Source organism: Mytilus edulis, chromosome 2 (genome assembly GCF_963676685.1).
Source record: "Mytilus edulis chromosome 2, xbMytEdul2.2, whole genome shotgun sequence".
Lineage (NCBI taxonomy): Eukaryota > Metazoa > Mollusca > Bivalvia > Mytilida > Mytilidae > Mytilus > Mytilus edulis.
Genome location: NC_092345.1, coordinates 57846221 through 57858959, shown reverse-complemented (window position 1 = coordinate 57858959; position 12739 = coordinate 57846221). Strand labels below are relative to the sequence as shown.

General features: G+C 30.6%; 1 long non-coding RNA gene across 1 annotated transcript; it reads left to right on the top strand.

Moving 5' to 3' along the window:
* Positions 1 to 5470: 5470 nt before the first annotated feature.
* On the top strand, positions 5471 to 10722 carry LOC139510615 (uncharacterized). The gene is made up of 3 exons (XR_011661936.1): positions 5471 to 5693; positions 9829 to 9891; positions 10639 to 10722. It is a non-coding gene; the product is annotated as an uncharacterized lncRNA (long non-coding RNA).
* Positions 10723 to 12739: the final 2017 nt, after the last annotated feature.

Below are 12739 nucleotides of genomic sequence, written 5' to 3'. Positions count from 1 at the left end.
GACAAATTTTAATACTATAAAACAAGAATTAATGCAGAAAAAAAGCTAAAGATGTGATTATTATGGTTTATCTTTCATGCTTCTGAACTATTATTTTATCTTGAAATAAATATAGTATGATATACATGCAGTAAAGTCTTATTTAACATATATATATACTCATGGGATATAAATTCAGATTTAAAAAGGCGCACTGTAAAGGTTTTATTACATTTAAGATAGTTGATATAGGCTTGCAACTACTACGACTTATTCTAAATATACTATGCTTTTCGCCTTGGTATAGATATGAAAAAAGTACAAAAAGAACAGCAGTATATGTCCTAAATGAAGCTCTTGACAATATGTTTGATCGCTATTTGGAAAGCTGATCCGCTTGACACGAAAATCTGTTCCATTCGAACTTTTGACGTCATACCACAATCGGTGCTCTATTGTGGCGTCAGATATTCCCTTTTATGAAGTCATCATTTTACGGGAACTTTTGTAATATCCAGTAATGGCGGATAAATTGCAGTAAGGTATACACGATCTTGAGCAAATCAACAAATAATGTCATTCTGTATGTATAGGGAATGTGATTACACACCATGCTTTGAAATATAAAAGAGATGTTTAATTTGTTTGTTTGTCGAATACTATAACTCTTTTCTTTCATTTAATTTGAAGAGACAACAACAATGATTGAAACAACAACAGAACTGGTAACAACCACAGTACAACTATCAACAAATAAAGCAACAACAATCACAGGACCAGATAGTAACAATATATCTTTCTTCATTGAATACTTGGTCATATAATTTATCGTTTTTCTAGATCAATATTTTAAATGTCACTCTCTATTGGAAACACAAAAAAAAAAGATATGGATGTTCACATTTGTATAATGAATATTATAAGTCAGTTTAAACAACTTTGATTCCAGTTACAATTGGCGTAATCAGCTGGTCAAATGATATCAGACGAGTAGCTTTTAGTTTTACACACTATATCTTCATAGTCCTAATCGTTATCAAAGGTACGAGGCTTATAATTTAATACGCCAGACGCGCGTTTCGGTTTCATAAGACTCATCAGAGTGTCATATGTTAAGTTAAACCAAAATTAAGCCGTATTCAACGATGTTTCGAACATTTCGGCTAGGATTGTAGCCATATGTTTTCGACCAATTTGCTTAGTCAAAATTTACCGAAGACGAGTTTTTCTATCGTATCTCAGGTCCTTTTTGTTCGAAGCCAATGAAATTGATCGTATTTTTGGCTTTCCAATTGGTCACAAAAATATTCGTTGTGTGCGTGAAAATAAGTATCGTTCGCTTTACTATTATGCACAAACAAAAGACTTTTTTTGTATGGTAGTTATGAAATATCTTAAACGTTAAAAATTCGTAGATTATTTTCAATATAAATGTTTGTTAAGAACCGTCTTTTAAACAACTACTCCAAACACGCAACAACTTCAAAAACAGTTCCAAAAAATAGAATTTGCAATCTTTTTTAACTTATAACTCGTTTTAAACTTTTAACTTCTTTATAGCTTGGTGCACTGGAGACCGGTATGTAAAGGATCCCATTACTTCGATATGTTACAAAGCATGGGATAAACAGCTATCTTGGTCTGATGCACGAACTGTCTGTCAAGGTGAGGGTGGAGATTTAGCAATACTGGATACAGATTCAAAGATAAATCTGATGGCGTCAATACCTGGTATGTTACTAAAATTAGCAATACAAAAAGCAATTAACTTACAAACACACATAAGTGCTATACCTATGAAAATAAAAACAAAAATGTGGTGTGAGATCGCCACAGAACTGCTCTCCACCAAATATATTGGGCTGTTTTGCATTGTTATACAGCCGTTTTGCTAGTTGGTATAGTCGAACCTTTCTTTTCGATAGTTTATATCGACTGTCCTTTTTTTAATTTACCTTGGAGAACGATCTAAAATCAAGGGATACCATACATGCATTTAGGTTTGCTTTATAACTTTACAACCTAAATTGAGAATGAACATCAGGGTTCTGTTGGGAACTCAACAATACAATAAACGAAATGACTTGATTTTCCTCACTGTTTTAAAATTTGCATACAATTCCATTCTAGCAGAGCCTTTATATGGAAAATATTTATCGAAGTCAAGCTTGAGTCTCCCTACATAGTGTCATAGGCTTTAAGTTTAGTCATGACACCACTCAATCCGACTATTTATCTTTATTTTTGTCCTTTCATTTACGACAACATGTGTCAGACATTACCCAATTCCGAAGCACCAATATTCAGTTTTAGTTCCAAGTGTTTGTCTTCATACATATATTGATATGTGCGTCACTGATGAGTCTTATGTAGACGAATCGCGCGTCTTACGTACTAAATTATAATCCCGGTTCCTTTGATAACTATTTCATGCTAGTAAAACTTTCTGAGTTAGATAATCTGTCATTGTATTTGTCTAGGTAGGTGTTGTTGAAAAATCAAATTAGGCACTGTTTATGTTCTAAAGAAATCAAGATTCATTAAACAGGTCTTATGTAACAAAATACAACGTTTTTTTAACATCTTAACAAACATACAAAAATAACCTACTATTCAGTTTATTATTTTCCAATACTATCTCAATTGTTGTATCAAAGAAGATGACCATGATGAGAGGTGAATAACACATGACTTTGTTCATTAAAAATGCGTGTATAATAATGTAAACATAACACTCGTCCTTAATCGAATATATTAAGACAAATTAATGTTGACAACGTTAAGCTAGTTAATCATCGTGAGGTCCGAGTATCGGACACCACGAACGTAAACTGGTTAAACGGGCAATTTTAATAGTTTTGATTGTTGAATTTTAAAAATTATCGCTGTGGTTATTAGTTTGACAGATCAATGGTCAAGTATATTGATTGCTTTTGTTTACCTTAAAACGTAGTAGATACGGTAGTCCTGGATTATTAAAGGTAAAACTTATGAATTCATTTGGGAATTGTGATACGTTTCTACACAATGTTTTACACAAACTGCTGGGTCCCAATTAGTGTCACATTTTTTTATTATATCTGTTTTGGTTGCTCATTTAATTCTATAAATATAACGAAACTATAAACACTGTCATGCAATATGGAAATTTTGCTAGAAAATAACGCAGGTTGAACCCTCCATTTTCTTCTGAAAATGTATCTACCTAGTCCCGAATATGACCGTTGCTTACCTTTCCTTTCGTTGATTGATGACGATCGATTTTGTTAGATTTTGTGAACTGCCCCTTTTTGAATTTGCCTTGGAGTTCTGTATTTTTATTATACTTTTTCACCAGAAATGTTCAAACCCTAGCCTTACAACGCCCTGTAATAAATATCAATAAATCGTATCATAAATACATTTATAGAGAAGTAACAATACGGCTTTTAAACACTAACTTAACTGGTTTATCGTTCGAAAGATTATTCGAGTAACAACTTAGTCAAAACTGTTCGATTTGACAACTTTAGAAAATACACTTCTTTATCTGTAGACTACAAATGTGCACCTGGTAAAATTGGACCAAATATAAACAAGTGTTACTGGACAACCCCAACACCACTGAAATGGGCCGATACCGGAACCCAATGTGGAACAAATGGTGGTATATTAGGAACATTTCCAGACAATACAACGTATTACATAATCCTCAATGGAACAGGAATACTTCACAGGTATGATAAAACCTATATTTTATATAGTTTTCATGGATATGTTTGGCGTCTTATACAAATATTTTTTTGTTTGCTACATCAGCAATTCAAAGTACACATTTCAGATTACCAAAATTTATCAAACAGTGGACAGCAACATGAACGAACTTAAATGAATGTAATAGATATAAGAAGGTGTGGTGTGAGTGCCGATGACAACTCTCCATCCAAATAACAATTTATAAAAGTAAACCATAATCATGTAATGTCCAGAATAAAAACTGATCAATCAGACAATCGGTTGTTGCCTTTTGTTTCAACATCAGTATAAATGAAAACATACCTGCGGTTTACGTCAATCAAAGTGCAATCAAATGGCTTAAAAACTCAAAGTGAAAAAAGGAAAAAGATTCGGGTTTATATAAGGGACATGAAACTATAGAATTTTTCTCACTAGCCCAAGTATAGTAAAGTTGTGGATCATGAGACTTTATAATATCTTTTTATAAACAAATATACAAAATTTTCTTCAAATAATGTCTAAAAATGTCCAATAAAAGACAAAAACTATTTTTGTTATCATTAACTTATTGATATTTAATAAAATGATAAACACATAAAACAGCAAAGTTTGACTTCATTAAACAAATTGTAGCACTGACTACTGGTGGATTGGTCTGACTGATGTTGTAACAGAGGCAGTTTATAAAACATCCGATGGAAAGCCCATGCCTTGGGATAATCTTGTTGCTCTTTATGGATATTTTACAGACGATTGCCTTGCAATAGCGCCACTGGAAAATTTCAAATGGGCCGAAGAGCACTGTAGTACGTCTGCATATAGGGGTGTGTGTGAATCCCCGTTAGGTAAGTTACTCATAGGCAAAAATAACCGGTATTCACCTATTATAGGCATAAATTAAATTTCCAACTGCATTAAAACTAAGAGCCAATGATGACATTTGCCTTATAAAATAGCAGTGAACTCGTATAATCCGAAAGAGTATACAGATTATGTTCCACATGTGGTTCCAATTGGGATAATTATGGTTAGTACAAATGTACTTTAGACGGGAGAATGCGTATGACAGTTGGCACATACTCGTAATAATCTGTGACACAGATATTCTATAACAGTTGACCAACTTTCATAGAGATGATTTGAGATGCTTTATTATTTCAAATAACTGGAAACTTTATTCCAATTGCTTCATTTTACATATTGAAGTAACCAAAGAAATCATGGGAAACTCAAGCTTAGGAATATTGTATCAGTTTGAGAAAAAACGGTTTTGTTAAATTTTAATCGGTTAACCGTAAAGATCAAATATCAACAATGCTATTAACCGGCTAACCGTACCTTTTTTCCAATTTTAATAAACTTGATATAAATGAGTATTGAAAGTAAAAAAAAAAAAAAAACATGTTGTTTAATTCTCAGATCAATTATCAGTATGTTTATTGCTATCGCTATTAATCTTGAAATCATATGATTAATTAACACAAAGACAACTTTTTCAAAGTCCGGGGAAAGATCTCACGTTAAGATAATCAGCATATCTATATATATATTTTTTTTATTAACGTAACAATATCTTTATTGCATATTTGCTGTAACAATTTACTAAGTTTACAGCTTTAACTTAGTATCCCTCATGTTAGCTTAGCTAATAGTTAAGGGAAGCACTATTTGGCAAGATATATTTATTCATAATATTAGTATTCATAACATAAGACATTTCACAAAATATATTTGATAAATTATTGTGATTATACGCATACATTACATCAAGGATTTGTATAGTAAGTCTTACTATACAAATCCTTGATTACATTTTGTTTCTTTTTCTCTTTTTCATAGTATTTATTTTTTATGGAATAAACTCCGTTATCGGTATGATCCGTGTTTCCATTAATATTGGGCACAGTGTTGTTTTTCGCATGTGCGTTATCGGGTATAGTTTTGATGTGTGTCGTCTAAATATAAATATTATCCACTGGATTTAACGATTATATATGGTGAGTTTACTATTCAAGTTTTCTTTAGTTATCTACTGATCTTTTTTTCGTCGAAATGTATATGTCTAATGCACAAATAATTGAAGTTTAACAATAACAAATTGGAGCACTCATCCGAAATGATACATTAATTTCTCACATTAATTAATAAACGTACGGATACATTTATACCACAACCATTCTTTTTATCTTTTGTAAATACACATTTTAAAATATAAAAAATGCAATATAATTTACATGCGGTGACTCATGCATGGCTGAACATGCTTACAAACATTGAACATGCATGATTGAACTTGATCATAAATATAACCATATTTGGCTTGTGTACAATAAACAATTTTGTACACAATGTGTTGTGCTTCGTACATGGATTAGTCCTGATTCAATTGAATCTTTGCAATGAATCTATTTGTTTTTAGAATTATCTGATTAGTTTTTTAGTTATTAAAATTGTTTATTTCAATAATTTCTGAAATTTCTTTCTGGAAAATTTTAAAAATGTTTATTTTTTTCGTTTTCTTTTCTGAGACAAAATGTGATTTGTATATTGAGAAGGATATTATGGTTAATATGTAATTAATATCAAAGTATGCTAAATCTTCAATTTTGTACCCTGTTACTAGATTTTCAAGGCTTATTATATCTTTTTCAATACCTAGGGATTTCATTAATTTCATTACTATTTTTAGAAAGTCATTATTATAACAGCAATTGACAAAAAAATGTTCATAGTCTTTCTTTTTTTTTACAATGCTTACATAAGTTGTCTTCAGTAATTTTCCACTTTTTTAAAAGTTCATTACTTGGCAGTATGTAGTGAATCAGTTTCCATCTAAATATTTTCAATCTATTATCAGTGAGATATTGAAAAATAAAAACAAAAGTATTTTTCAATTTAGAATTTAAGTGTTTCTCAAATATTTTTTCCCACATAAGAAGACCATTTGGTTTATCACAACTATCTTTCAGTGTGAATATTTTATAGAGTTCTTTTGTACTCATCAAGGGAGTAATTGTCCTGTGCATGATTTTTAAGTCATTTGTAACTTTAACTTTAGTTTTGAATGAATCTTCAGTGCATAGAATTGTTTTCCAATCAATTGGTATTGCTTTTTTTAACATATATATTTGCCTTATCCAATTTTGTTTATATTTTAATTTAGTTAAAATGATAGTTTCAGAGATATTGCCCTGTTCATCTATTACATCACTTATATTGATAATGTAACTTTTTATCCAATCTTCAAAGTTTAAACATTTTCCATTAAACCGGATATTATCATTTCCCCACCAAACTTGTTTTCTAATTTCAAGAAAATTTTTGGGATATTTTGGTATACCTCCCTTTACACTTATCCACTCTTTAATAAGTTGTTTATAGAAGTCCGGTAAATATTGTAACTTACTTTTATCAATGTCGTTTATATTCATTTTAAATACAAGAAGATTTTTTCCTAATTTGTTGAAGTAAAATTTGGGAATAATTGTCCAGTTGTCATTTTTATTTTCACTTAATTTAAGAATCCAGTTGATATACAGTGATTTTATATAAGCATCAATGTCTGTCATCTTAAGTCCACCTTCCAGAAAATCATTTGAAAGTGTTGATCTTCTTATTCTATCTCTTTTGCCTTTCCAAATAAAATTGTATATTAAAGTTTTAAAGTCTTGCAACATTTCCTTCGGAATAATAGTGTTTGATGCAACATATGTTAGGTTTGGCAAAACTAAAGATATGATGACAACTATTTTCCTATGATAGTAAGATTTCTTTTACTCCAATCAGATATTATTTTTTTACTTTTTAACAGTTGTTTTTCAAAGTTAAGTTTTTGACATTCTTGTTTATTGTAACCAAAGTAAATTCCGAGGCTTTTGATTGGTGCAGTACACCAATTTATATTTGCAAATTTTTCCCGACTGTTTTTTAATCGACCAAGCCATATTCCTTCAGTTTTTGTTTTATTCAATTTCAAACCTGAGAGAGTACCAAATATTTCTATTAAATTAATTGCTAGAGATACATCTTTTTTTGATTGAAGAAATAGAGTAGTGTCGTCAACTAATTGACAGATTTTCAGGGTATTACTCTTACCGTCTAATTTTATTTCTAGTCCTTTAAGTTTTTATTTTCCCTTATCTTTATTGCCATAACTTCTACAGCTAGAACAAATAGTAACGATGATAACTGACATCCTTGTCGGATTCCGCGAGATGCCCTAAAACGGGAGGAAACCCATGCATTATTGATAATGCATCCTTTAATATCAGAGTACATTGTCTGAACCCACCTTATAAAATTATCTTTAAATCCAAATGTTTTTAAAGTCTCAAACATGAAGTCCCATTCTAATGAGTCAAATGCTTTTGTAAAATCAAGAAATAAAATTGACCCATCAATTTTGAAAGTGTCAGAATAGTCTATGACATCTTGTATTTGTCTAATGTTGAAACCGATATACCTATTTTTGACATATCCTTTTTGATCAGTATGTATAATCTTTGGTAGCAATGGTTTTAATCTTTGTGCTAAGGCATAAGCAAGTAATTTAGCATCATAGTTTAAAAGAGTAATAGGTCTGTAATTGTCTAGAGAAAAGGGATCATTCTTTTTATAAATTAGAGATATTAGGCCAACTTTCTGAGTGTTAGATAGTTCTCTTTTTTCATAGCAGTTATTAAAAGTGAAGACTATAAAGGATTTAAGTTCATCCCAGAATGTTCTGTAAAATTCCACATTTAGTCCGTCAAGCCCGGGCGCTTTATTAAGTTTATTTAAAAATTGCATCAGTACATTCATCAACAGTTATTTCCCCTTCACAAGTATTACTTTCATAGTAAGTTAATTTCTTATATTCCTTGAGAGAATCTAAATACTTTTTAGTTGCTTCTATTTCAGGGTTTTTTGTAGAATATAAATTTTTATAATAATTTGCTTCTAGTTTTAATATTTTGTCTTGATCTCTTGTAATTTGACCTTTATCATCATATAATTGGGTTATTGTTTTTCTACTCTGTCTTGATTTTTCCATCCCTAGAAAATATGCGGAATTTTTCTCTCCTTCTTCAACCCATTTTACCCTTGCTCTTATTTGATTCCCTTTTATTTTTTCGTTATAGAGTTTTCCTATTTCATCTTCTATATTATCTATTTCTTTTGATATGTCATTATTGTTTTTATTATTGCATGTGTCAATAATATTATTTAATTCTGTTAATTTTTTTCCAATTTGCTGATTAAGTTTTTTTTATTCTTAGCTTTTGTTTTGCAATAGCTTATTGTCTGGTCCCTAACTTCTATTTTGAAATTGTCCCACAGTATGTCAAGATCTGTTCTTGTTTTAGCTTTGTTTTTAAATTTATTAATTATTTTCCTATTTATTTCAGTATAGTCTTCATTTTGAAGTACACTGCTGTTCAATTTCCAGTACCCTTTTCCTTTTTTGCCTCTGTTTAGATTTATTTTTAAAGAAACACAGTTGTGATCTGTGTATTGTAATACTATTGGTCTAATGTCACATGAAACACAGTTTTTGAATACTTCTGGAGCTATTAAAAAATAATCTATTCGTGTTGACTCTGACCTATCTTTTCTGCTCCATGTAAATTGAACTTTATTTGGATTTTTGGTTCTCCTAACATCATTGAGTTTTAGGGACTTTATAAGTTTATTTAAGTTGTGAACTTTTTTCCTATTATTTGTTGATTAGTTTTACTTTTTGAATCAATTTGAGATAAAATTTCATTATGATCTCCTCCTAGAATAATTTGACCTAAACTTTTTTCTTCTATTAATGTATGGTCAGTTTTGAAAAAAAAGTATTTCTGCTTTTTGGATTGTTTGGTGCATAAATATTAAGTATTGTTATTATAGTATCATTTATTTCAATATTAACAAGTAAAAGTCTTCCTTCTATATCTTTATAGTCATCAATTATTTTAAAGTTAACATTTTTATTCAGCCATATGGCAATATCTCTTGAATTGCTAGAACCATTACACAGTAAAAGTTTACCTTCAAATTCAATATTTAAATTGTTTATTAAATTATCTGTAAAGTGTGTTTCTTGCATTAGAAGAATGTAACATTTTTGGGATTTTGACCATTCAATCAATCTTTTTCTTTTATCAGATTGTTGCAGACCTTTACAATTAACTGTACAGATATGAAGATGTTTGTTAAATACCATGGTTGGTGAGTAGTTAATTTTATTTGTAATCTCTTTACGTTGTTATGTGTATTTTAAAAGTTAACATAGGTAAATTCTCGTTGATTGATACAATTAGGTCACACTGAAGTTGACCTTCACAGAGTACGAGACTATAAATAGACATCTTTCCAGTTGTTTTATTTTTATCACTTTTCTCTGTTCTAGGACATTTATTTATGATTTGTCTTATGAATAAGCATAAGCTATTGGTTTTTCTTTTACATTTGAAACTTAAATTGTTTATTTCATAGTTTATACAATTTTTACTATTGACAATGTCATAATTGCCATGATTGTTATCTTTGTAAATAATGTTTATAAACAGGGTTAATTTTTTACCTGTATTTGTATTTACAATCCTTTTGCAAAAAGGATGAAATGCGTATTTCGTTTGAATGTTTTTACATGTATTCACAAGTAAAGTGTTTACTTAGCACAATTTGTTTCTATTAAAAACATACAATAACAAGTTACATATACATTTTTAGATAAATAACATCTATTGTTTTCTTTTACATATACCCCATGGGTCATTATTTGGGTCATCCATGTGACTTCAAAAACAGACATTGACATGTGCCTCTTAATTTTAGCACACTCAATGTTTGTTAAACAAATACACGTACAATTATTTATGTTTTTCATATTGAAATACATATGCAAATCAATTTTTAAAAAAAGAACAATATTTATATACATACATGGTAAACGATATTTATTTTTATTTTTAGGATAAGAAGACCTCTCGGACTGTCCTGACTGGTTTTGAATGAAGGAATATGAACAGATTGATATAAAATGGATTTTTTCCAATGTAGCTTTACTAGAAATATTTGACAGTTTGCTTGATAATGATTGTAAAAAATAAGCTGTTTGGTACCAATTAAATGATTTGTATTTTACAGTTTCTTTACTTTTTAATCCGTGATAGGTATCACTTGCAAAAATCAGAAATTTATAATACAGCGGACTACATTCTAAATATATACCAGCAATGAGAAAAGAAAAAGTGAAATGTGTAATATACAGTGACATATATTTTTTTTTTATTTTTTTTTTAAACTAATATCAACTAAATTGTAATAGTTTAGTGTTAATTTCAATGTTCAATATATATGATATCTACAGAACTTTAAGTTAGATTTTTGTTGTTTTTGATTTTTTACTTGTGTTGTTACTGGCACCGTCATGTAGTTTCTCTGTAGGCGTCACTGGAGACTTCTCTAAACCACTTTTGTTTGAAGTTTTGACTGGAGTATCTTGATGTTGGTTTCTACGTGTAGAGTGATTTGGACCGTGAATGAAACTGGTGATTTGTGATTGACCACGGGAATTTCCGTTGTTAGCCTCACTGGATGTATGCGAGGATTTGTTCGTTTTCCTTCGACCTGGTTTTATTTTCGGTTTTGCTGCTGGAGGTTGATTTTGTTGTTCACATAGAGGACTCGAGCTCTGGTCCTCAGTCAAGATTGATTGTGATCTTATTGTATCATCGTAAGTGATTGTATTTGAGACGGAATCATTTTCTACATGTGCTTCTTTTTCAGTTGGTTGCATAGCATCAATGTTTTCATTATTGTTTGTTAGTTGTTGTGTGTCAACGTCACTTGGCTCATAATGATTTTCATGATGTACGCTCGTGGCACCTTCTTGCTCCTGCTCAGAACGCATTTCACTGGTGCATTCATTTTGCCTGTGGCCTGATTCACCACAGATTCTACACTTCCAATCATTTTCACAATTTTTGGTTGTGTGTCCAAGTTCCATGCACTTGTTGCATTTAATGTTGTCATTATGTTGACCTCTGTAAATAACCGTTGCTCTATACATGTATTGGAATAGACTTTGGAATAGCAGAGATCAATGGACCTTCACAATAAATTATTCTGTCACCAGCTTGACAGTTTGTTATCATGTCTTTGTAACGTAACCTTTCTCTTAAGTGCTTCAAAATTACACAATTGTACCCCTCTCAGGCTCTCAAAATCTGTCCATCGTCAGCCGAGAGTGGTACATCTTTAACACGAATTTTCACATTTGTTGAATGTTCTTGTATGCGAACTCTAGGATTCATAGAGTATATAGATATAGATTTGCCTCGAATTTCAAGACCTTCTGAAAGGAGAAATTCTTTCCTTTTAATGTGTCAAGATAAATTCTCCACAGACCTTTAATTCTCTGAAGGCCCATAACTGATCTGTTTGGCACGACTGCACCTACAGCCTTATACATTTCAGATATGGTTAAAAATAAGCCTCTAGTGGCTTCTTTGGGGATATGACTAAAGACATCTGATTCTTCCACAAACACTGGTTTTACTGAGGACAGAGAGTCAGTTGTTTCTGATTTAGGACCTCTTTTACATGCTTCGGCATACGACGCCATATTGGATTCTTCTTGCGTGTTTGATTTGGTCATGTTCACTTAAATATCTTGGTAGTTTTAAATTGCAAATGCAATTTTACGAGTGAATGCTTATCATTGCTTGTAGTCTTTACTATTTTAAATAATCTGCATTCAATATTCACCGAGAATTGATACTATAAATCTATTTTTTGCTGAGCTACTCACAGACCCGTTACCTTAGTCAGGGGCCGCAACTCCAAAAAAAACCTATATAGATAAAGGAAGATGTGGAATGAGTGCCAATGAGACAACTTTACTTATACATGTATTTTTAATAGTTGTAAGCCGATAAATTTTACGATTTGCTATTTTTTTCTGTATATGCAACCTCACTTGTCGTAGGCTTTGTAATACTCGAAACAAAATCCGACACCAAAATGGTGAAATGGAAAACAAAATTAATGTCATTATTGGAACTAATGTATT